Source organism: Carcharhinus amblyrhynchos, chromosome 6 (assembly GCF_965287045.1).
Source record: "Carcharhinus amblyrhynchos chromosome 6, sCarAmb.v2.hapA, whole genome shotgun sequence".
NCBI classification, from domain to species: domain Eukaryota; kingdom Metazoa; phylum Chordata; class Chondrichthyes; order Carcharhiniformes; family Carcharhinidae; genus Carcharhinus; species Carcharhinus amblyrhynchos.
The window spans coordinates 98,153,832-98,178,984 of NC_137329.1; positions in this window are offsets into that span (position 1 = coordinate 98,153,832).

The following is a 25,153-nucleotide window of genomic DNA, read 5'->3' on the forward strand; positions in this document are numbered from 1 at the left end:
CTGATATATTTCCACGATGGCGTGCATTCAGCATTGTTGCTTACGTCCCAGTCTAAGCAAGTTAGCTCCACAGGAAATGTCAGCGTAAGTTCCTGTGGACCAGATCAGTAGAGAAACCAACACAAAACTCTGCATTAGTGTGGTCCACAAAATTCTGGCCCAATGTGTTAGATAAATGGATGTTGCTGACACAAAAGGTTATTTTTAAATAAAACACTTCAGGCTAGTTTCTGTTAGAACAAATAAGCTTTGAGTATAGCCTACAGAAAGGGTGCAATTTCCCCATTGTTTGCCAGAGTGTCAGGCTCTGACTGAAAACCAGTGTGTCTCTCTCCAGATGCACAGCTGAGTTTTCAAACCAGATCTTGAGCCAGTCTGACAAAAAACAACCCTAAAGCACGGTTTACACGGTCAGTCTGGTGGAATGGGACTTGATAGAGCGAGAAGATTGGGTCCAAGGAGACGAGGGCACTGTCTCTAAAGTGCTGGCAATATATATCCCCCCATCACCCAAGGACATGAACGAACCCCCCTCCCACAGGCATGGGTGCGATCCACCCCCTCACTACAAGGGTATTGGGAACTCTGAGCAACCTCTCCCCAGTGCCACCCCACCACAAAGGTATCAAGGGCTCGCTCATTCTCCCCTCTCCCCGCCACCATCTTGGCAGTACCATGGGCACTCTCCCCCTCACTGGCAAGACCACACTGCTGACTGGCAAGGCCCCTTGTCCCCAGCCTTCGTCCCACTGGTAGGTTTTCCCCTATTCACTGCCAAGTTCCCTCCCATGAAAAGGTATAGGCCTTTCTTCCCCCCTCCCACCACACATAATGGTAAACTCTTCCAAATGAGGGTCTCCAGCGGGCTTGCTCCTAGTACTGCCTCCTAGTGTGGAGATGCCGGCGTTGGACTGGGTAAACACAGTAAGAAATCTCACAACACCAGGTTAAAGTCCAACAGGTTTATTTGATAGTAAACCCACAAGCTTTTGGGGTTTGCCCACTCTCCACTCTCCTGACGAAGGGGCAAACCCCAAAAGCTTGTGGGTTTACTATCAAATAAACTGGTTGGACTTTAACCTGGTGTTGTGAGACTTCTTACTGCCTCCTGGTGCAGGTTGGCACTGCTGGGTTAACACTGACAGGTTGGCAATGCCAAACTGTGCTGGGGCAGTGCCAGGGGGTATGTCCACTCTGCCCCACTGCCTGGGCATGTCTCTCTGTCCTGGGGACTATACTTGCCTTGCCTGAAGGGCCCTCTTGATCAAATCCATTCTTGTAATTGTAAACCAACTTTTACTAATTTTATTAACATGCTAACTTTTTTGTGACTAAAGCAAGATAATCCAATAGTGGAGTGAGGCTGATGATTTTTTCAGACTTCTGAACATTTTTTGAAAACTTACTCTGCTGTGAGGCCCACATTGTATTTCCTGGATGAAGTTTTAAGAATCCTAGAATCCCTAAAACGCAGAAGGAAGCCATTCAGCCCATCGAGTCTGCACAGACCAAATTCCACTCAGGCCTTATCCCTGGAATCCCATGTATTTACCTGCTAATCCCCTTAACACTAGGGTGAATTTAGCATGGCCAATCAACCTAACCCGCACATTTTTGGCCTATGGGAGGAATCCGGAGGACCTGGAGGAAACCCACGCAGACATGGGGAGAACATGCAAACACCACATAGACAGTGAGCCGAAATTGGAATTGAACCCGGGTCCCTGGCACTGTGAGGCAGCAGTGCTAACCAGTGCTAACCACTTACCACTATGTGCCATCCCAATAACACATAATGACACATAAAATTACACATAAAACACATAGGCCCCTAACTCCCATTCCCAGGGGTATCATACCCTGAATGTGCCCCAAAGGGTGTGTTGAGAACCCCTCCTCCACCCTACTGGAAGTCTGCAAGCACAGATGGTAGTGGAATTACGCAGGAAGCTGAAATGTCTGATGGATGATGACCCTGCACTGGGAATGATCTGAAACTCTGACTTAAATCTCAGACTCCAGATGGTTCCAATTCACTTAGCAGAATAGTTCCCCAAGAAAAGTTAGATGAATTAAATTATATTTAGTTCCTCAGTTTCTATGGCACTCTCCCCACTGTAACCCCCAGCCACACCCCTGATCATCCTACACCCTCACCAATTCCCCTCAAACCTCTACCACCTCCCTGGTTAATCCCATGACTCTGATTACCCACCCAAACTCTCCCATCACTCCCATCCCCATACTTCCTTAATTCCCCATCTCCCCACCCTGACTACCCTTGCATCCACCTGACTAACCCCCAACCCCGTCTACCTTCTCAACCCCTCCCACACCCCCAACTAATTCCTCCACCCACTACCCTTCCTGAACTCTGACTCCCCCGACACCTCCACCTGACTACACCCCAGCTCTCAGCTAGCCCCCCCCCACACCCTCTGACTGACTGACTGACCCCGCCCCCCCCCCAACCCATCCTTCCTGCCTTCCCTGGCCATCTCCGGTCCATCCTTGCCCTCTTCCCCATCCTATTCCCAAACCCTTCCTATCATTGATGCTGCTGCCCTGCAGTAGAAAGTCTAAGGAACCAGGTATGCTGCACATTTCTCAGCAGACCAGATCAGAAGAGTTTTGAAATTTGAGCAAATAATGTCACTTTGCAAAACTATTCCAATGTTGAGGGCAATTTGCACCTGGATTGGTAACTGTGGCCAGACTGGAAACTTATGGTTATTGTACTGATGTGCATGGTTGGTGGGTAAATGAGTTAATTTTTGCACACAAAGAAAAAATATATGGTGGCAAATGGGGAGTGTTCAATCAGGCTTGTGATTTGTGCCTTCTAAATGGTGGAGAGACTTTTGGGGAATTGGGGGATGAGTTATTTATGGAATACATCACCTCCGTATTGCTTCAGTAGCCAAGTCATTTATGTAGCTGTTCCAATTGATCTTCTGGTCATTAGAGACTGCCTAATGTATTGATGGTAATGCCATTGGGCCATTGATTTTGATTTGATTTGACTTATTATTGTCACATGTATTAAAAGTGTAATAATAACAGAGTTGCCGTGATGGGAGATTTTAATTTCCCAAATATTGATTGGAATCTCCCTAGGGTAGCAGGTTTAGATGGGGAGGAGTTTGTTAGGTGTGTTCAGGAGGGTTTCTTGACACTGTATGTGGATAAGCCTACAAGAGGAGAGGCTGTATTTGATTTGGTATTGGGAAATGAGCCTGGTCAGATATCAGATCTCTCAGTGGGACAGCATTTTGGAGATAGTGATCATAATTCTATCTCCTTTACAGTAGCGTTGGAGAGAGATAGGATCAGATAAGTTAGAAAAGTGTTTAATTGGAGCAAAGAGAATTATGAGGCTATCAGGCAGGAAATTGGAGGCTTGAATTGGAAAGAGGTTGTCTTAGGAAAATGTATGGAAGAAATGTGGCAAATTTTCAGGGAATATTTGTCTGGACTTCTGCATAGCAACATTCCAATGAGACAGGAAAGTTATGATAGGTTACAGAAACTGTGGTGTACAAAGGCTGTAATAAATCTAGTCAAGAAGAAAAGAAAAGATTACAAAAGGTTCAGAGAGCTAGGGTAATGTTAGAGATCAAGAAGAGTAAATGGCAATAGGAAGGATCTTAAGAAGGAAATTAGGAGAGCCAGAAGGGGTCATGAGAAGGCCTTGGCAGGCAGGATTAAGGAAAACCCCAAGACATTCTACAAGTATGTGACGAGAAAGAGGATAAGACGTGAAAGAATAGGACTTATCAGGTGTGACGGTGGGAAATTGTATGGAACTGGAAGAAAAGGCAGAGGTACTTAATGAATACTTTACTTCAGTATTCACTATGGAAAAGGATCTTGGTGGTTGTAGTGCAGACTTGCAGTGGACTGAAAAGCTTGAGCGTGTAGATATTAAGAAAGAGAATGTGTTGGAGCTTTTGAAAAGCGTCAAGTTAGATAAGTTGCTGGGACTGGATGGGATGTACCCCAGGCTACTGTGGGAGGTGAGGGAGGAGATTGCTGAGCCTCTGGCAATGATTTTTGCATCATCAGTGGAGATGGGAGAGGTTCCGGAGGATTGGAGGATGGCGGATGTTGTTTCTTTATTCAAGAAAGGGAGTAGAGATAACCCTGGAAATTATAGTGAGTCTAACCTCAGTGGTTGGTAAGTTGATGGAGAAGATCCTGAGAGGCAGGATTTATAAACATTTGGAGAGATATAATATGATTCAGAATAGTCAGCATGGCTTTGTCAAAGGCAGATCATGCCTTACGAGCCTGATTGAATCTTTTGAAGATGTAACTAATCACATTGATGAAGGAAGAGCAGTAGATGTAGTATATATGGACTTCAGCAAGGCATTTGATAAGGTGCCCCATGCAAGGCTTATTGAGAAAGTGAGGGGGCATGGGATCCAAGGGGACATTGTTTTGTGGATCCAGAACTGACTTGCCCACAGAAGGCAAAGAGTGGTTATAGATGGGTCATATTCTGCATAGAAGTCAGTCACCAGTGGAGTGCACCAGGGATCTGTTCTGGGATCCTTACTCTTTGTGATTTTTATAAATGACCTGGATGAGGAAGTGGAGGGGTGGCTTGGTAAGTTTGCTAATGACACAAAGGTTGGAAGTGTTGTGGATAGTGTGGAGGGATGTCAAAAGTTGCAGCATGACATAGATAGACTGGGCGGAGAAGTAGCAGATGGAGTTCAACCCAGGTAAGTGTGAAGTGGTTCATTTTGGCAGGTCAAATAGGATGGCAGAATATAATATTAATGGTAGGATTCTTGGCAGCGTGGAAGATCAGAAGGATCTTGGGGTCCGAGTTCATAGGACGTTCAAAGCAGCTGCGCAGGTTGAAGCTGTGGTTAAGAAGGCGTATGGTGTACTGGCCTTCATCAATCGAGGAATTGAGTTTAGGAATCGAGAGATAATGTTGCAGCTATATAGGACCCTGGTCAGACCCCACTTGGAGTACTGTGCTCAGTTCTGGTCGCCTCATTACAGGAAGGATGTGGAAGCCATACAGAGGGTGCAGAGGAGATTTACAAGGATGTTGCCTGGATTGGGTGGCATGCCTTATGAGGATAGGTTGAGGGAGTCGGTCTTTTCTCCTTGGAGAGACGAAGGGTGAGGGGTGACCTGATAGAGATGTATAAGATGTTGAGAGGTATTGATCGAGTGGATAGTCAGAGGCTTTTTCCCAGGACTGAAATGGTTGCCACAAGAGGACACAGGTTTAAGGTGCTGGGGAGTAGGTACAGAGGAGATGTCAGGGGTAAGTTTTTCACTCAGACAGTGGTGGATGTGTGGAATGGGCTGCCGGCAACAGTGGTGAAGGCGGATTCGATAGGGTCTTTTAAAAGACTTTTAGATAACTATATGGAACTTAGTAAGATAGAGGGTTATAGGTAAGCCTATAATCTCCAATGTAGGGACATGTTTGGCACAACTTTGTGAGCAAAGGGCCTGTATTGTGCTGTAGTTTTTCCATGTTTCTATTAGTATACAGTGAAAAGTATTGTTTTTTGTGTGCTATACAGACAAGGCATGCTACTCATAGAGAAGGAAACAGGAGAGTGCAGAATATAGTGTACAGTCATAGCTAGGGTGTAGAGAAAGATCAACTTAATGCAATATAGAATGTCAAGTGTTGATGTTGGGGTGGTGGTGATGGTGGGGTGGAGTGGAGGGGGCACAGTTTGTGTTGGAGTGGTGGCAGTGGAGGGGGAGAGTGTTGGTGTTGGGGGAGTAGTGGAGGGGGGGAGTGTTGGGGTTGGGAGGGTAGTGGAGGGGGGAGTGTTGGTGTTGGGAGGGTAATGGAGGGGGGCAGTGTTGGTGTTGGGGGAGTAGTGGAGGGAGGAGTGTTGGTGTTGGGGGAGTAGTGGAGGGAGGAGTGTTGGTGTTGGGGGAGTAGTGGAGGGGGGAGTGTTGGTGTTGGGGGAGTAGTGGAGGGGGGAGTGTTGGTGTTGGGGGAGTAGTGGAGGGGGGAGTGTTGGTGTTGGGAGGGTAGTGGAGGGGGGCAGTGTTGCTGTTGGGGGAGTAGTGGAGGGGGGAGTGTTGGTGTTGGGAGGGTAGTGGAGGGGGGAGTGTTGGTGTTGGGGGAGTAGTGGAGGGCGGAGTGTTGGTGTTGGGGGAGTAGTGGAGGGCGGAGTGTTGGTGTTGGGGGAGTAGTGGAGGGCGGAGTGTTGGTGTTGGGGGAGTAGTGGAGGGGGGAGTGTTGGTGTTGGGAGGGTAGTGGAGGGGGGAGTGTTGGTGTTGGGGGAGTAGTGGAGGGGGGAGTGTTGGTGTTGGGGGAGTAGTGGAGGGAGGAGTGTTGGTGTTGGGGGAGTAGTGGAGGGGGGAGTGTTGGTATTGGGGGAGTAGTGGAGGGGGCAGTGTTGGTGTTGGGGGAGTAGTGGAGGGGGGAGTGTTGGTGTTGGGAGGGTAGTGGAGGGGGGAGTGTTGGTGTTGGGGGAGTAGTGGAGGGCGGAGTGTTGGTGTTGGGGGAGTAGTGGAGGGGGGAGTGTTGGTGTTGGGGGAGTAGTGGAGGGGGGAGTGTTGGTGTTGGGAGGGTAGTGGAGGGGGGAGTGTTGGTGTTGGGAGGGTAGTGGAGGGGGGAGTGTTGGTGTTGGGAGGGTAGTGGAGGGGGGAGTGTTGGTGTTGGGGGAGTAGTGGAGGGGGGAGTGTTGGTGTTGGGAGGTAGTGGAGGGGGGAGTGTTGGTGTTGGGAGGGTAGTGGAGGGGGGAGTGTTGGTGTTGGGGGAGTAGTGGAGGGGGGAGTGTTGGTGTTGGGAGGGTAGTGGAGGGGGGAGTGTTGGTGTTGGGAGGGTAGTGGAGGGGGGAGTGTTGGTGTTGGGGGAGTAGTGGAGGGAGGAGTGTTGGTGTTGGGGGAGTAGTGGAGGGGGCAGTGTTGGTGTTGGGAGGGTAGTGGAGGGGGGAGTGTTGGTGTTGGGAGGGTAGTGGAGGGGGGCAGTGTTGGTGTTGGGGGAGTAGTGGAGGGGGGAGTGTTGGTGTTGGGGGAGTAGTGGAGGGGGGAGTGTTGGTGTTGGGAGGGTAGTGGGGGGGGGAGTGTTGGTGTTGGGGGAGTAGTGGAGGGGGGAGTGTTGGTGTTGGGAGGGTAGTGGAGGGGGGAGTGTTGGTGTTGGGAGGGTAGTGGAGGGGGGAGTGTTGGTGTTGGGAGGGTAGTGGAGGGGGGAGTGTGGTGTTGGGGGAGTAGTGGAGGGGGGAGTCTTGGTGTTGGGGGAGTAGTGGAGGGAGGAGTGTTGGTGTTGGGGGAGTAGTGGAGGGGGGAGTGTTGGTGTTGGGGGAGTAGTGGAGGGGGGAGTGTTGGTGTTGGGAGGGTAGTGGAGGGGGGCAGTGTTGGTGTTGGGGGAGTAGTGGAGGGGGGAGTGTTGGTGTTGGGAGGGTAGTGGAGGGGGGAGTGTTGGTGTTGGGAGGGTAGTGGAGGGGGGAGTGTTGGTGTTGGGGGAGTGGTGGAGGGGGGAGTGTTGGTGTTGGGAGGGTAGTGGAGGGGGGGAGTGTTGGTGTTGGGAGGGTAGTGGAGGGGGGAGTGTTGGTGTTGGGGGAGTAGTGGAGGGGGGAGTGTGGTGTTGGGGGAGTAGTGGAGGGGGGAGTGTTGGTGTTGGGAGGGTAGTGGAGGGAGGAGTGTTGGTGTTGGGGGAGTAGTGGAGGGGGGAGTGTTGGTGTTGGGGGAGTAGTGGAGGGGGGAGTGTTGGTGTTGGGAGGGTAGTGGAGGGAGGAGTGTTGGTGTTGGGGGAGTAGTGGAGGGGGGAGTGTGGTGTTGGGGGAGTAGTGGAGGGGGGAGTGTTGGTGTTGGGAGGGTAGTGGAGGGGGGAGTGTTGGTGTTGGGAGGGTAGTGGAGGGGGGAGTGTTGGTGTTGGGAGGGTAGTGGAGGGGGGAGTGTGGTGTTGGGGGAGTAGTGGAGGGGGGAGTGTTGGTGTTGGGGGAGTAGTGGAGGGAGGAGTGTTGGTGTTGGGGGAGTAGTGGAGGGGGGAGTGTTGGTGTTGGGGGAGTAGTGGAGGGGGGAGTGTTGGTGTTGGGAGGGTAGTGGAGGGGGGCAGTGTTGGTGTTGGGGGAGTAGTGGAGGGGGGAGTGTTGGTGTTGGGAGGGTAGTGGAGGGGGGAGTGTTGGTGTTGGGAGGGTAGTGGAGGGGGAGTGTTGGTGTTGGGAGGGTAGTGGAGGGGGGAGTGTTGGTGTTGGGGGAGTAGTGGAGGGGGGAGTGTTGGTATTGGGGGAGTAGTGGAGGGGGAGTGTTGGTGTTGGGGGAGTAGTGGAGGGGGGAGTGTTGGTGTTGGGAGGGTAGTGGAGGGAGGAGTGTTGGTGTTGGGAGGGTAGTGGAGGGGGGAGTGTTGGTGTTGGGGGAGTAGTGGAGGGGGGAGTGTTGGTGTTGGGGGAGTAGTGGAGGGGGGAGTGTTGGTGTTGGGGGAGTAGTGGAGGGGGGAGTGTTGGTGTTGGGAGGGTAGTGGAGGGGGGGAGTGTTGGTGTTGGGGGAGTAGTGGAGGGGGGAGTGTTGGTGTTGGGAGGGTAGTGGAGGGGGGAGTGTTGGTGTTGGGAGGGTAGTGGAGGGGGGAGTGTTGGTGTTGGGGGAGTAGTGGAGGGGGGAGTGTTGGTGTTGGGAGGGTAGTGGAGGGGGGAGTGTTGGTGTTGGGAGGGTAGTGGAGGGGGGGAGTGTTGGTATTGGGGTGGTGATAGTTAAACTCTCCTGGAGAAGATAGTTATTGAAATACCCTCGCAATTTTGGTGACCCAGACTCAGGAGAGTATGGAGGCAAACAGAGGAGAAATCTACAGTTATGAGGAAGGTAAGTTACAAAGATAATGAGGTTGTGTTTTTCAGTAAACAGGACGTTCTGCAGCGGTCAGAATTCTGAGTGACAGTGAAGTGCTAAAATGCAAACCCAGTAAGTAGTTACCATCTGCTATTTATATGCTATTTGGATTTACTGAAAACCGAATGGATTAACATGACTGATGAAACAAACCCAGGTTTCCAAACTTTAGATGAATCACATTATTGCGTCATAAAGGTTCAGGAGCAGATCAGAAATGGAAGACTTTTGCTAAATGAAGTTCACTGTGTATGTAGTGGAATTAAAGAAAGCATTTGATGTTTGGCACCTGTATATGTTTGTTGCATGTTTGGCATGTGTTTGGCACCAGTGCCCCCCACCTCCCCTGCACCCCCCGCCCCCTCCCCCCGCCACCCCAGGCTGTGTTCTGAGCCTCCTACTATACTCTTTATACACCTATGACTGTGTGGCCAATTTTTTCTCCAATTCAATTTTCAAGTTTGCTGACGACACCACCGTAGTGGGTTGGATCTCAAACAATGACAAGGAATGAGATAGAGAATTTGGTGAACTGGTGTGGCAACAATAATCTCTCCCTCAATGTCAGCAAAACAAAGGAGATTGTCATCGACTTCAGGAAGTGTAGTGGAGAACATGCCCCCATTTACATCAATGGAGACAAACTGATCCTCATTGATGTAGGGCTCAATGGGGATCCCTACCATCATCAGAAATGGTTGAGAACTTCAGGTTTTTATATGTCCAGATCAACAACAACCTGTCATGGTTCGCCCCCATGCTGGCACTATAGTAAGGAAAACCCACCAACACCTCTACTTTCACAGTAGATTAAGGAAATTTAGCATGTCAGCTATGACTCTCACCAACTTTTACAGATGTATCATAGAAAGCATTCTTTCTGGTTACATCACTGCTTGGTATGACTCCTGCTCTGACCAAGACTGCAACGAACTACAAAAGGTTGTGAATGTAGCCCAATCAGACAAACCAGCCTCCCATCCGTTGACTCTGTCTACACTTCCCGCTGCCTCGGGAAAGCAGCCAGCATGATCTAGGACCCCACGCAGCCTGGAAATGTTCTCTTCCACCTTCTTCCCTTGGGAGAAAGATACAAAAGTATGAGGTCACATATCAACCAACTCAAGAACAGCTTCTTTCCTACTGCTATCAGACTCTTGAATGGACCTACCTCACACTAAGTTGATCTTTCTCTGCTCCCTAGCTATGACTGTAACTATGACTCTCTCCTTTCCTTCTCTATGAACGGTATGTTTGTCTATATAGAGCGCAAGAACAATACTTTTCACTGTATACAAATATATGTGATAATAATAAATCAAATCAAATCAAATCAAATCAAACCCATCATTCTTGTGCTGTGAGTTTTGAATTTCTACATATGATCAGTGATTGATATCAATGCTTAACCCATAAATTACCACTTGCCTCAGAACGCCAGGGACCCGGGTTCAATTCCTGGCTTGGGTCACTGCCTGTGTGGAGTTTGCATGTTCTCCCCATGTCTGTGTGGGTTTCCTCTGGGTGCTCCGGTTTCCTCCCAAAGACATGCTGGTTAGGTGCATTGGCCATGATAAATTCTCCCTCCATGTACCCAAACAGGCACTAGAGTGTGGCAACTAGGGGATTTTCACAGTGGCTTTATTGCAGTGTGAATGTAAGCCAACTTGTGACTAATAAATAAACTTTACTTTTGTCAATGGTAGCACTGCACACATCAGTTCAGAAATTCAAATCCAAATCTATTCTTGTTGTCATTATTCTGCCAGTCTGTTTGGTTCCCAAATGCATTAATAACACATCAATGCACTCTTCTTATGAACAGCAATCAGCATTGCACTGTTGTGCTGCATAGTAACAATGAGCCATATTTATATGAGGAGAGAAGAGGGATGTTCACAAGAATGGTCAATGCCAATCAGTGAATTACTTAGCAGCTTTTAATTCTTTTTTGTTTTTGTGGCAAGAAACTTTGTAGCAAAATTAATCGAAGCAGCCAAGTCCGATTAAGAAATAAAGGATCTAGACCACGGCCAGAATTCTCTGATCTCAAATTCCCAGGCACTGCTGCCAACGAAAATGGAGAATTTGATGCTCAAAACTCCATTCACTGCAGTGGGACTGGAGAATCCCAGCCGCTAGCGAGGGTCAGAGAATTCTGGTCCATATTTACCAGTGAATACTGTTATGGTAATTTAAATCCTATATGGATAAGTGCAGTTGTTCCACATTTGACCAAGGAAAAGAGAAGAGTGGGGGATTTGTTGAAAAGAGCTTAAAAGTAGAATAGACTTAGAACTCACCACTGAGATTTTTATTTGTCAAACTATACAGGGCAAATCAATAAGATGCAAGACTCGGGACGTCATGCTAATCTTGTCTAATGTTTGGTTCAGTCTAGGCCTTAGGCTACTGCATTCAGTGAGGCATCGATGATACATTGAGGGGTGGAATGTAGAGCAGGGAAGGACTACAAGCTCAATCTCTGGTGCTGGATATTCAGTTCTGAAGAAAGTTTTTGAAAAACTCTGACGTTTCATTATTGAGAACAGACAAATGAAAAGAGGTCTCTGGAAGTTTAATAGTTCAAAGCACAAGAGAAAACACTCATCTTGGAGTGAACCACGCTTGTGGCACTTGAGCTCACCGTATACAAGGTAAATTCATAAGCGCTATCAGGAAGCACTTCTTCACATCAAAATTATATCTGGAATGATGCTTCTGGAGAGGCCAGTGCACTGGCATTATATAAGGAGCAACTGGTTGCTGAGATGGTGGGCACCATAGATTTTTGATGAAGGGTGAGCTAGCTAGGGTAAGTGAATGTTCTTCATCCATAAATATCTTTGTGAAATCCAATGTTAGTGAAGCATAACATAAAACTTCAGTTTAATGGTGTGTGTATGAGACCTCACAATGGTCTCACTGTACTTCAGCTTTCGATCACAATAAGATAAAGTAATGTTCAAAAATAGGACTCAACATCTTAAGGTTAGTAAATTGTATGAGTCTATTCCATCCAATATGCTTTGCAAATCAGCAATTACACATCATTAGGTTACTTTATGCAACGTAAAAGTGTTACATTGCAGCATCCTGTGGCTTTTTATTAGCATATTTACACTAAGATGTTCTTAGAAGTTGTATCTCATTAAATTTCAAACACTTTTTATTTGACGTATCCTTGCTGAATCTGTCAATGTTCTTGACATTTGATGTTGAATGATTTTGTTCTTCCCCAGCTGTCAAAGCTTTGCAGAGCTGACTATTTAATACTCATACACATCATCATTATAAAGCAGTGCCATCTCTATGGCAGTTTTACATATCTTGTGCTAATTTATCCAACAGCAATGTTTGGATTAAAACACCATTCACAGAGGCAGAAGTTGAAAACATCTTTATGAAGTGCAAAATAAAAACTACTAAGAGATGAAATGACATTTTATTGATCAAAATTGAAACGTTGCAAAGAAACAAATATTAAGGCTAGAAATTCAATTGTATCCAAGATGGATGTTGATTCCATTGCCACCACCTCTCCACCTCATCGCACTGACCTGTGCTTTACCTCTAGAGCAGAATGTTCTGCAGGCCACACCTCTGCTGCCTGTGGTAAGAGGCTTTGAGGAATTTAGTTCCTGGGTTGTAATGCCTCAGAAAAATTCAAACACCCCACCAGAGTTGTCAAAGTAAAAATATTGCCCTCTTGGGGCAGAGTGTTCAAATTAGGAATAAGCAAAAGGCCAGAATTGGGCAGTGCAGATATCTCAGATAGTCGTGAGACTGGAGGAGTTTGGAGGAGTGAGGCCATGGATGGTTTTGAACAAGACAGTTGAGCATTTCATAATCAGTGATGTTATTGGTTTGTGAGAATAAATTGGTGAACAGGAACAGGACTGTTTGCTGAATGGAACTTGATGTGATTTAAAATACAATGTCAGAATGTCACTGATAAGTCAATTTGGTGAATAGTGTGAAAATTCTTCAATTCATGTTGGAGGGCGCAGTGAAAAATGCAACAAAAACTTATGCGAAAAGTTTCTTTGTAAGTTCTTTGGGCAGGGAATCAGTGAGTCAAGAGCTAATCATTTACATCTGTCTGCAAGGCACTGAACTGGCCTTCCTACCTCTGCTGTTTCCACTCCTTCCACAGGCCCATCTGTTAAAACTGTTGTTGTTACCGCTGTGCCTACCCCAAATCTTGCTCTATCCATAAGAAATAAACAAGAGTAACACATCCATAGCAAGTAAAGAAGACATAATGCATTATTGTAAGGCAACAGTCGCTTGGAGGTACAAAACTTGAATATTGCTAAAGGGAGGGACATATTGCCAAAGCTTTTCTTCTTGCACGCTTCAGGACGAATGCAAGAATACTAAGTTTCAAATGGTCACAACAGTAGCAAAAGTGATGGCCTTTGGTCCTTTTGTGAATAAACAGTAAACAATGATCTGATCAGAATAGGCATTGGCCATTGTGATCATTTTTGAACATGAAAAGTGCCCTGTCTGTTTCAAATTATCCCGTAAAAGTAAAATATCTCAAAACTTTGACCAGGTTGAAGAAGCCATTTCACTCTGCTACCATACAGTGGCTATGCAAGTAGTATTTTTCACTAACAGAATGTGACCGTCCATTCAAAAAGATGTTCTGCCCACCAAATAATTGAGCAACATCATGTATGTATTTCATTGCTGGTGTGATGCTGTGCTTTCCAGCAGTGGGGCGGCATGGAGGCACAGTGGTTAGTACGGCTACCTCACAGTTCCAGAGACCCAGATTCAATTCCAGTCTTGGGTGGTGTCTGTTGTGGAGTTTGTGCATTCTCCCTGTGTATATGTGGGCTTTCTCCCAGTGCTCCAGTTTCCTCCGGATGGACTGACCGTGTTAAATTTCCCCTTCGTGTCCCAAGGTGTGTAGTTTAAATGGATTAGCCATGGTAAATGAGTGGGATTACAGAGACCAGGCAGGGGGCAGAGCCCAGGTAACATACTCTGCCATAGAGTCGGTGCAGACTTGATGGTCCAAATAGCCTCTTTTGCACCATAGGGATTCAATGAATTTGATGATTAAGTCAAACAGTATGTTCCTGTGTTTATTCAAAAATAGGCAGAATACAGACCATACTTAACCCGGACATCCTGGCAAAACTCAAAACAAAACACCTATTGTTACTTGTGATTTTGAGATTGACAGCACCTATTGAGCAATCCTGAGTGTGCTAAGCTAACATCAAAGTCAAACTCATAATGTAGCCGACTTACATTTGCTGAAAGCAACATACCTTCATACATAGTGACCTGTTCACTGCAAATAAAAGTATTATGTTCCAGTCTGTGGTTTTTTAGAATTACCTGAGAGATTCTAGAGCCTGTAGTTTCCCGTTCCTCATGGCTACACCTTGGCCAATCAGAGTTTACATGCCGACGAATTAGCATCCTTTTCTTCTGCAGTATAAATTATTGTGAGTGCTTAAAATTTGGCATTCTTGTATTTGTCCTGATGAGTGCGAGACAAAAAGCTTTAGTAATACATTTCCCTTGTCAGCCAAAGTTTGGAAGTAGTATGTGGAAGCTAGGAATCTCCTGGAAAAGCAGCCAGCCAAAAGATCTGGAATGAGATTTTCCGGCCCCGCTCGCACCAAGACTGGAAAACCCCAACCAAGCTCCTCCCTCATGGGAAGCATAGCAGGCAGAATGGGAGAATTCTGCCCCTGGTGGTCCAGTAAACTGCCCCAGGAGCTCTCAAACACCAATACCGACAGGCTTTGCTGGAGTAAGTGGGTCATCTGTAATTTTGAATTAAAATACTTTGGAGGCAGTGAGCTGAATACAAGGAGCTCTGATGCAGCAACTTAAAAGGAGAGAGAGATCAGTATTAGAAATGAAAATAAGTGGCACTTCCGAGCAACAGGCATCTTGTCTACTAAACTTAAAACAAGAAATAGTTTACATTGGAAAACTTTAAGGCACAAGCATTGTGGGCAGCACGGTGGCACAGTGGTTAGCACTGCTGCCCCACAGCACCAGGGACCATTATTTGATTCCCAGCTTGGGTCACTGCCTATGCAGACTCTGCACATTTCTCCCCATGTCTGTGTGGGTTTTCTCCAGGTGCTCTGGTTTCCTTCCATGTTCTGAAAGATGCGCTGGTTAGTTGCATTGGCCATGCTAAATTCTTCCTCAGTGTACCTGAGTGTGGCGACCACAGGATTTTCACAGTAACAAAACCATAAAATTCCAGAAAATCTCAATAGGCCTGACAGCATCTGTGGGGAGTGAATAAAGCCAACATTTCGAGTCTAGATGACCCTTCATCAGAGCTCTAGACTCAAAACGTTGACTCTATTCTCTCCCCACAGATGCGGTCAGACCTGCTGAGATTTTCCAGCATTTTCAGTTTTTGTATCAGATTCCAGCATCCCCGCTAATTTGTTTTTATTTTCAAAGCTACTTCATTGCAGTGTTAATGTAAGCCTACATGTCACACTAATAAATAAACTTATAAAATTTAAATCAAAAGTAACAGCTATAAAAAAAACCTCCCAACCTCAAGCCAGCAATCACCGACTGCATGTAAGGATCCTTTAAATATCACTGATTGTAGGAATCAAAGATCTCTTTATGTATAAATGGGGTGGTAATGACAAGAGAATTATCAGTATTGTTTTAGCTCTCAGCATTTGAAGTGCTTAGAGTCTGTAATGTTGCCAAGGCAATGCTTGTTTAGCATTATGCAATTCTCCACACTCAAACAGCTTTACAAATAATATTTAAAATCACAAGCCTGATCTCCCATGCCCGTACGTAGTGCAAAATGAATGCAATCAAGATGCTACTTGATAAGTGTTATCTCAAGATTTGAACAGCACAGCCCACAATGCAAATAAGATTAAGACCTGCCAGTGAGCTCCCACTGTCTTATATATTCCTGTTTCATTCTTCTTTCTCTCCTGTGCAAAAATATTTTGCCTATTTTGCCTTGAGCTTGTGAAGTGGTCCCATCAACATTTTTACCGTGTAGCAGGTGCCGGAAGAAATGTCTAAGCAAATTAAAACTGATAATAACTGCATTCAGGCAATGATCTGGTTATCTGTAACTAGCCAAAAGAGAAATGTCATGGCATTTTCGCTGGCATTAAGGTGGCTTAGACATAAGAAGAATTATAAATCTGTTTGATATTGATGGAAGTGTGCATTCACTTAAGAGAGATATAAAGTCTGCAGGGGGTTTGCTTCAGAATCTACTCATAATTAACATTTATCCCCACACATGGGAGAATAATGGGTAGGATTTTAAGTCCACCGCAGCGTGTTTTGTGTTGATGGCATTAGGGTTAGCACACATTGGCTGGCAGTGGGAGCTTCCAGTCCCATTGCTGTCAATCAGGCTCCTCTTGTCCACATCCTCCAGGGGACCCATGGCATGGGTTGTCACTGTCAGCAGGACTGGAATACCCTGTCAGTGAGAATGGCTGGATAACCTACCCAAAACATAGAATCATAGAATCCCTACAGTGCAAAAGGGGGCCATTTGGCCCATCTAGCCTGCACCGACCACAATTCCACCCAAACCCTTTCTCTGTAAACCTGCTAGTCCCCCTGACACTAAGGAGCAATGTAGCATGGCCAGTCAACCTAAACCACACATCTTTGCATCTTATATTCCTCAATGGCAATGATTATTGCATTCAACATATGCCAATACAATGCTGCACCTGAATATATTATTAACAAGGTACAACAGATAGGTGATTAGGAAAATAAAAGTAATGGGTGGAGGGGAATGAGAAAAGAAAGGGGAAATAATTACCTTTGAAATGCTGAAGAGAAATAGTTTTAGAATCATGAGAAAAACGCATTTACTCAATCAAACGTCATTTAAAAATACACATATGACAGAACCATCATAAAGCTCTTGTCAATCTGTGTTGTACTTTTAATTCCTGTGACAACTCCGAAACAACAATGATTAATGATTCATTTTGCATCTATTTAAGATGTCACTCAAAACAGAGCATTTATATGCATTTAAATATGGCAAAATTCTACAATTTGATTAATTTCTGGTCTGAACCAGAAATTTAACACTCATGGCCATCTTGGGATCTGCTGCTATTGTTTGATGAGAGATGATTGAAAAGGTGGATGAATTGATGGAACAGAATTTTTAAAGTTGTTATCACATCACCAGTTCTTAGTGGATTTATAGTGCTGACAATTATTTTTCATTTGATACAATTCTGGTTGAATGACATGCTTTTCTCTCAAACAATACTAAAGACATTTGTACCTTAATCCAAATAGAAGGAAGAGTTAATGTCATACTGTGCTCACTTTAGGGTTCTTATATAAGTTTATTTAGTGTCACAAGCAGGCTTACACTGCAATGAAGGTACTGTGAAAATCCCCTAGTTGCCACCCTCCGGCACCTCTTCAGGTGCACTGAGGGAGAATTTAGCATGGCCAATGCACCTAACCAGCACATCTTTTGGACTGTGGGAGGAAATCGGAGCACCCAGAGGAAACAGACACTGGGAGGAAGTGTCAGCTCTGCACGGACAGTGACTTAAGTCAGCAATCGAACCCAGGCCCCTGTCGTTGTCAGGCACTGACCACTGTGCCACTTTGTCACCACAGTCATGGCCACGGTGTATGTACTGCTGGGACTTGATGGTGTTGAGCCAGATAGTGAGCTGGTCTCAACAGTATTGAGAGTGCAGCACAGAGATATCATGTGCAAGTTCCCTGCAACACTATACCACATGCAGGGGTTGTGATTATACGTTTCCATTACATGGAAGTACATCCACTTAAGTGGAGTTGGCTGCATCTTGCCACACACATATCCAGACTCTGAAACACAAAATGGCTGCATGATTATTTATGGTCGTGCAGATTAGTTTACAGGCTGGGTGCATACATGTCTGTTGCTGTACATGTTCTGACATCAATCTAATGTATTTTGTTTTTCTCTGAAAGTAGGGTATAAAATTGAAGGAAACAGGATTCATCTGGAGAAAATTCTGACACATGAAATATTCCTTTGCAGGAAGGTCACATTTGGCATCTTAGCATGAGGTGGGTAGGGAAAAGTAAAGCAGAAAGCACCCTTCAGCTTAAGCAAGTGTCATTTTTTTTTGTTTTTATTTGTGTGTTGGATGTGCAGTGGGCTTCGCTGGCTAGGTTAACATTTATTATCCACCCTTAATTTCCTTTGAAAAGGTGGTAGTGAGCTGCCTTCTTGAACTGCTGCAAGAAGGTACACCCACCGTGCAGTTAGGGAGGGAGTTCCAGTTCCAGCGACACTGAAGGATCTGAAATATATTTTCAAATCAGGGTGGAGAAAAGCTGTAGGGGCTGGTGTTCCCATGGATCTGCTGCCCTTGTCCTTCTAAGTGGTAACAGTTGTGGGTTAGGAAGGTGTTGGCGAAGGAGCTTTGGTGCTGCTCTAGGGAGTGCTTTTTTTCCTCAATAATAACACAAGGATAATAGCCTATCAGCAATTGTTTTACACTCTGCCTGTAATCAGATGGAGAAATCATCTCAGGGAGGCACAATGGCACAGTGGTTAACACTGTTGCCTCACAGAGCCATGGACCCAAGTTCAATTCTCAGCTGGGTAACTGTCTGTGTGGAGTTTGCACATTCTCCCTGTGTCTGCGTGGGTTTCCTCCCAGTGCTCTGGTTTCCACCCACGGTCCAAAGATGTGCGGGCTAGGTTGATTGGCCATGCTAAATTGCCTCTTAGTGTCGGAGGATCAGCAGGGTAAATACGTTGGATTACGGGAATAGGGCTGGGTGGGATTGCTGTTGGTGCAAACTTGATGGGCTGAATGGCTTCCTTCTATATTGCAGGGATTCTATTTTATATGTAAAATGGCTGTCAATTCACTATTACATGTTGTGCACTACATTCCAAAGTAAAAACTTAATTCCCCGGCGTGTTTTCATATTCATTCCTCTTTCCAATGTTTGCAAGCTCAAAATCTTGAAAGCTCGAACCGGAGACAGAATGAGGAACAACAGGTGGAATGAAATGATTATTTGAATTAGCCTTTGCTTTCCGCACTCTTGAAAACCCTGCTACCTGGGACCTGTCCTGTGACCTGCTGAGCTGGTCTTCCTATTCACAGGGAAACAAGGCATCTGCTACTTGCTTGAAACATCTGTGGATGGTGAATTGACTGATTGTTTAAATTTCACCAGCTGTGGCTCAGAAGAATTTAGGATTGTAAATAATGAACGCACCCACAGGCATCTATGCATCAGGAACAAAAACCTCCAAGAGGGGAAGTCGAGGCAGCTTTCGATGGGAAGCATAAGGAGAACTACCTGCCCAATTCTTGGGTGAGAATGCAAGCATTGGTGCCTCACAGATCCAGCGCCCTCGGTTTGATTCCCGTACTGTCTGTATGGAGTCTGCATTTTCTCTCTCTGTCTTCGTGGGTTTCCTCCGGGTGCTCCGCTTTCCTCCCACAGTCCAAAGCGTACCCGAACATTCGCTGTCGGAGCATGGCAACTAGGGGATTTTCACGGTAACTTCATTGCATTGTTATTGTAATGCTACTTGTGACTCTAATAAATAAACTTTAAACTTTTCCTTTCTCGTCTCCTCAAAAGCACTTCATTGAAACTCAGGACTGTTTTGTCACCTGCAAAGTAATTCCAGTCCTGCTCACTCGGTTTTGCTCGCAAATGAAATTGTAAAACTGCACTAACTATGGGGATGTGATGTCAGAGACAAAGTGTTGTAATGTTCTGCAAGAAGGTGCGGGACTGCTGGCACTGACTGTTCAGTGGGGAAGGGGTCCAATGTTCAAGTGAGAAGGGCAGGGTTGCTTGTACTGATAGTTCGGGGGTGGGGGGAGTGGGTCCGATGTTCAAGTGGAAGAATGGGGGAAGCCATCCCTAACCGGGGAGTTGTGGGGGCGGGGGGGGGCGTGGTGGGGTGGGTGATTGTTGACTCCATTCAGGGGCAATGGGGGAGTGAGTGCCTACTCTGATCAGGGTGGGGATATGGAGTCCCTGAGACCTATGTGGTGGGGTGGAGCGGGAGAACCATTGATGTTCTGATCAGATCACCCTTTAAACATGGTACCCTGATCTCAGTGCAGCTGGGCACCCCACCCTTCTTGCATAACAGAGTGAAACTCACTCAGCTGTTTTTTTGACTGAATGTGGTGAGATCTGGAGAGAAATCCAAACTGTAGAGAAACACGCCGGCTTTCTCGCCAGTACCAACACTCTGCCAAATTCTGGCAAGATCCCCCCCAACGTTCCTGGTATCTCACAATTGCATGCCGATTAAAGTTGAACTGGGATTAATGCCTTGCTGCTGAAGTGCAGATTGATTTTAAAATCACAGCTAATCCACAGTATAAATCCTACAGGGAAAATGAAAAGTTTGAATACTTCTCTTAAAAAAAGAAGCTTGTTATTTCAAAATATTCCACCGGTGAAGCTATCAGATAATTGCTACCAAATCACTTTTTGATTTATGATATCCTCCTTCAGCATCACTAGGCCTGGAACTCTCTACCTTCTTCACACTGGGGGAAGTGCCCTCACCACATGGACTGTAGCCATTCATGAAGATGGCACAGCACCCCTTCCTCAAGAGCAACTAGGGATAAACAATAAATATTCCCCCCTCTGATGAGAATAACTATTAAAATATTGTTTAATGGAAATAAGGCCTAATAGTTTCAGCAATCGATATATTTCAAACTTTCAACAACAATCTGCATTTATATAGTGGGTGAGATTTTCTGACTTCCCCGCCACGTGTTTCTTGCGGTGGGAGGCAACACGTCACTTGCCAGTGGTGGGATCTTCTGGTCCCAACACTATAAATGGGATTTCCCACTGAATCCAGTCCACATCACAGGAAACCCATGGCTGTGGTGTGCCATCGGCAGGACCAGAAGATCCCACCAACATGAATGGCAGGGAAGTTCCAGCTAGTGTCTTTAATTGAGTAAATCACTCAGAGGCATTAAACCTGGCGCTGAACCACATAAGGAGATATTTGATCAGATGGCCAAAAAGGTCAGTTTTTAGGAACATCTTAAAGAAGGAATTAGAAATAGTGCACAAATACACAAAGGCCAAAAGTACAGGTCAGCAGTATGCTTTAATGACTTAATGACCAATTAAAAATTTTTATGTACTTAATGAGCAATCATTAGACAGAATGCGATTAATTTGTGTCCATACCAACTGGTAAATACTATAGAAAGGAAATGGTTTGTGAGAATTGCAAAGGATAAACAGAATCTGCCTGAATTTCTTTACATTGAAATTATTGAGAGAGGAAAATTCAGTAGGTTCTCTGACAGTCATGCAATCTTCCCTGTCAGATTTTATTTCTGCACTCCACCCAGATGGTACATAGGGGCATGGGAATTAGGAGCAGAAGTAAGCCCTTCAAGCCTGCTCTGTCATTCAATCAGATCATGGCTGATCTCCCCCTGGTCTCAAATCCACCTTCCCGCCTGTTCCCTATATCCCCTTATCCCTTTCTTTAATTAGAAAGACATCTATCTCCTTCTTGAAACCATTTAATGATTCAGACTCCACTGCGCTATTGGACAGTGAGTTCCATCCTCTGTGACAAGTAGTTTCTCCTCATCTCAGTTTTAAATTTATTGCCTCATACCCTATACCTGTGACTTCTTGTTCAAGATTGGCCCACAAGGAGAACATTTTGTCTACATTTACTCTATGAATCCCTTTTAAAATGTTCTATACCTTGATCAGATCCCCTCTCACCCTTCTAAACTCCAGTGAGTACAAGCACAAACTGTTTAACCTCTCCTCAAACGTCAACCCTTTCATCCCCAGAATCAATCTGGTGAACCTCCTCCGGACTGCCTCCAACACCACCACATCCTTTCTCAAATAAGGAAACCAAAATTGGTACTTAATGGCCACCCAGTAAAAATAAAACGTGAACTCAAAATCTTACACTTTGGAGTACATTGTATGGACAAGTGAGTGGATTTTGTTTTGCAGTAAAATCGATCTTGAGACAATAAGATTAAACAAAGAGGATTAGTGGGGTTTGAGATGTCAATGTGGTTCAATAGTAGGATCAAGAAATGGCCAAGGGAGCAAATCAAAAGTTACCTTACATTTTCACTTGATTAAGTAAATCAGTTACAAAAGCTAAGTTCTAAATTACTGCCAAAACAGTTATTATTTATTTTCAATACCCACCGGACAATTCTAGTTTGCTTTATCTGAACAACAAAGGGTTAAGATCTGAGCTAAATCCAAGTTATCAACAGAGTGCTAATTATAAATCCTTAACAAGTGCAATTCTTCAGCCATTGCAAACTGGTGAGAGCAGTTCACCATGGGAAATATGCTTCTTTTCATTGTACTGTGGGAGTGCTACATTGTCAAAGATGCCAACCTGCAGCTGAGACATTAAACAAAGGCCTGTCTGCCCTCTTAAGATAGAAAGAAATGATCCCATGACACAGATTTGAGGAAAAGCAAGGGAGCTGACTCTGGCGTCCTGGCCAATAATAATCCCCCAACAAAATTTCATTAAAAGAGTTTACCAGGTTATTATCAAATTATTATTTGCTGTGTGCAAATTGCCATGCTTCCTACGTTATAATAATGGCTACTACTTCAAAATTAGTTCATTGGCTGTAAAACTTTGGATGTCAGGTGGTCATGGGAGATGTTATACAAATGCAACTTTCCTTGTCTAAGGGAACAAGCTCCATCAGTTAAAACATTGCATAGTACAAAATCTACAGTGTTGAAATAGTTCTTTTTTGAAAATGATGAGCCAGATGGAACTCAGGAACTAGATGCCTTTTTCTACGTCTACTGTGACATATATTCTGGATTAGTGAACATAGACATAGATCTGAGATTATCTGTTTCGTAGGATGCGATTGTAAGGATATAGAGTATTCTGGCCACCGTGTCCCATGTTTGTCTTCTGAGGGGGTCAGTGCGGTTTTCGCTGTGGCACATCGGAACTATCGATTGATGAGTCGAGCACCATATCCTGTTCTATAAGACCCTTCGTCGTCCAGTACTTCTCCGGAGCAGAGAAGCTACGACATCTTCTCCGGAGTCTTCAACATGTCATTGATGAAGACGAACGTCTCGCCAGGGCCATCCCCACACCCCCACTTCTTGCCTTCAGACAACCACGCAACCTCAAACAGACCATTGTTCGCAGCAAACTACCCAGTCTTCAGGAGGACAGTGACCACAATACCACACAACCCTGCCACAGCAACGTCTGCAAGACATGCCGGATCATCGACGTGGATACCATCATCACACGTGAGAATACCATCCACCAGGTACACGGTACATACTCTTGCAACTCGGCCAACGTTGTCTACCTGATACGTTGTAAGAAAGGATGTCCCAAAGCATGATATATTGGGGAGACCATGCAGACGCTACGACAACGGATGAATGAACATCGCTCGACAATCACCAGGCAAGACTGTTCCCTTCCTGTTGGTGAACACTTCAGTGGTCACGGGCATTTGGCCTCTGACCTTTGGGTAAGCATTCTCCAAGGCCGCCTTCACGACACACAACAGCGCAGTGTCACTGAACAGAGACTGATAGCCAAGTTCCACACACATGAGGACGGTCTCAACAGGGATCTTGGGTTCATGTCTCACTATCTGTAACCCCCATGACTTGCCTAAGTTTGCAAAGCCTCACTTACTGTACTGTCTGGAGACAATTCACATCTCTTTAACCTGTGATCAGTGCTCCTTCCACTCACATTGTTAGCCACTTTAAGACTTGAATAGCAGGTTAAGCGTAAAGATTCGCACTCTAATCAGTAATCTGTAAACTGTTTTTTTTTAAATGCTCTGTCTGAGGCCAGAACTCTTCATTCACCTGATGAAGAGGGAAACCTCAAAAGCTTGTGAGTTTACTATCAAATAAAGTGGTTGGACTTAAACCTGGTGTTGTCAGACTTCTTACTGTGTTTACCCCAGTCCAACCCCAGCATCCCCACATCTGTGGGAGGAAACCAGAGCACCCAGAGGAAACCAATGCAGACACAAAAAGAATGTGCAAACTTCATCCACTCAGTCACCGATGATGGAATTGAACCTGGGTCCCTGGTACTGTGCAGCAGCAGTGCTGACCACCGTGCCACTGTGCTGTCTCATTGCTTCAGTTTATATTTGGATTATTTTTCCTTGACCATTTTTAGGCCTGTAAAATAGGATGATGGCAAACCATTCATCTAACATGTGGATGGCATCTTCAGCCACGGGTAACCAAGGATCTAAAGGTTATTTTGAACTGAAGTAGCACTTTGGCAATTCCCTGCCATACCCAAAACATACTTCTGTTATTGCCAAAATATTTTTATCAGTTTGCAGCAGGATAAATAATGTACTAGTAGATCAATAATACAGAAAAATATAGAAAACGGAATTCTTAGGAATTTGTACTGTTCTGACAAAGGATCATCCAGACTCGAAACGTTAGTTCTATTCCCTTGACAGATGCCAACAGAGCAGCTGAGATTCTCCAGCATTTCCTGTTTTTGTCACAGAATGTGATCTAGCTGACCTCTGACCTCTGACAGATAGAATCCACCAACTCCTGCAATCTGTTTAGAGATCCCCAGCATCTACAAACACTGATCTGAAAACCTTCGATCCAGACGTCGATAATAATGTGTGAAATACAATGTAAACAGTGACACAGATGTGGGCTAAATGATGGGCATGGTGGCATAGTGGTTAGCATTGCCGCCTCACAGCACCAGGGACCCGGGTTTGATACCTGGCTTGGGTAACTGTCTGTATGGAGTTTGCACATTCTCCCTGTATCTGCATGGGTTTCCTCCCACACTGCAAAGATGTGCAGGTTAGGAGAACTGGCCATGCTAAATTCTCCCTCAATGTACCTGAACAGGTGCCAAGAGGGTTTTCACAGTACCTTCATTGCAGTGTGATTGTAAGCCTAATTGTGACTAATAAATAAAACTTTAATAAAAACACTTCTGCTCCCACTAATGTGGTTACCAAGCATTGCTGCTTCTGTGAATCACACAGCGTAAAAAGGAATATATTTATAAATTAGGCAAAACAGAATTGTTTAAAAAATGTAAAATTAGCATCTAATTGATTATTGTCCAATCCAAATTGAAATGACACTGGTTGTTATTGCTGTTTAACATTTCAGCCTTGATGTATATTTCCCATCATAAAAATATCCTGTTTTAAAATATTGCACTTTGACTCCTGACTTTTTTTCATATTTCATTTAGTATTCTGTTAAGGGCCATTAACTACAACATGTATCTCATTATAAC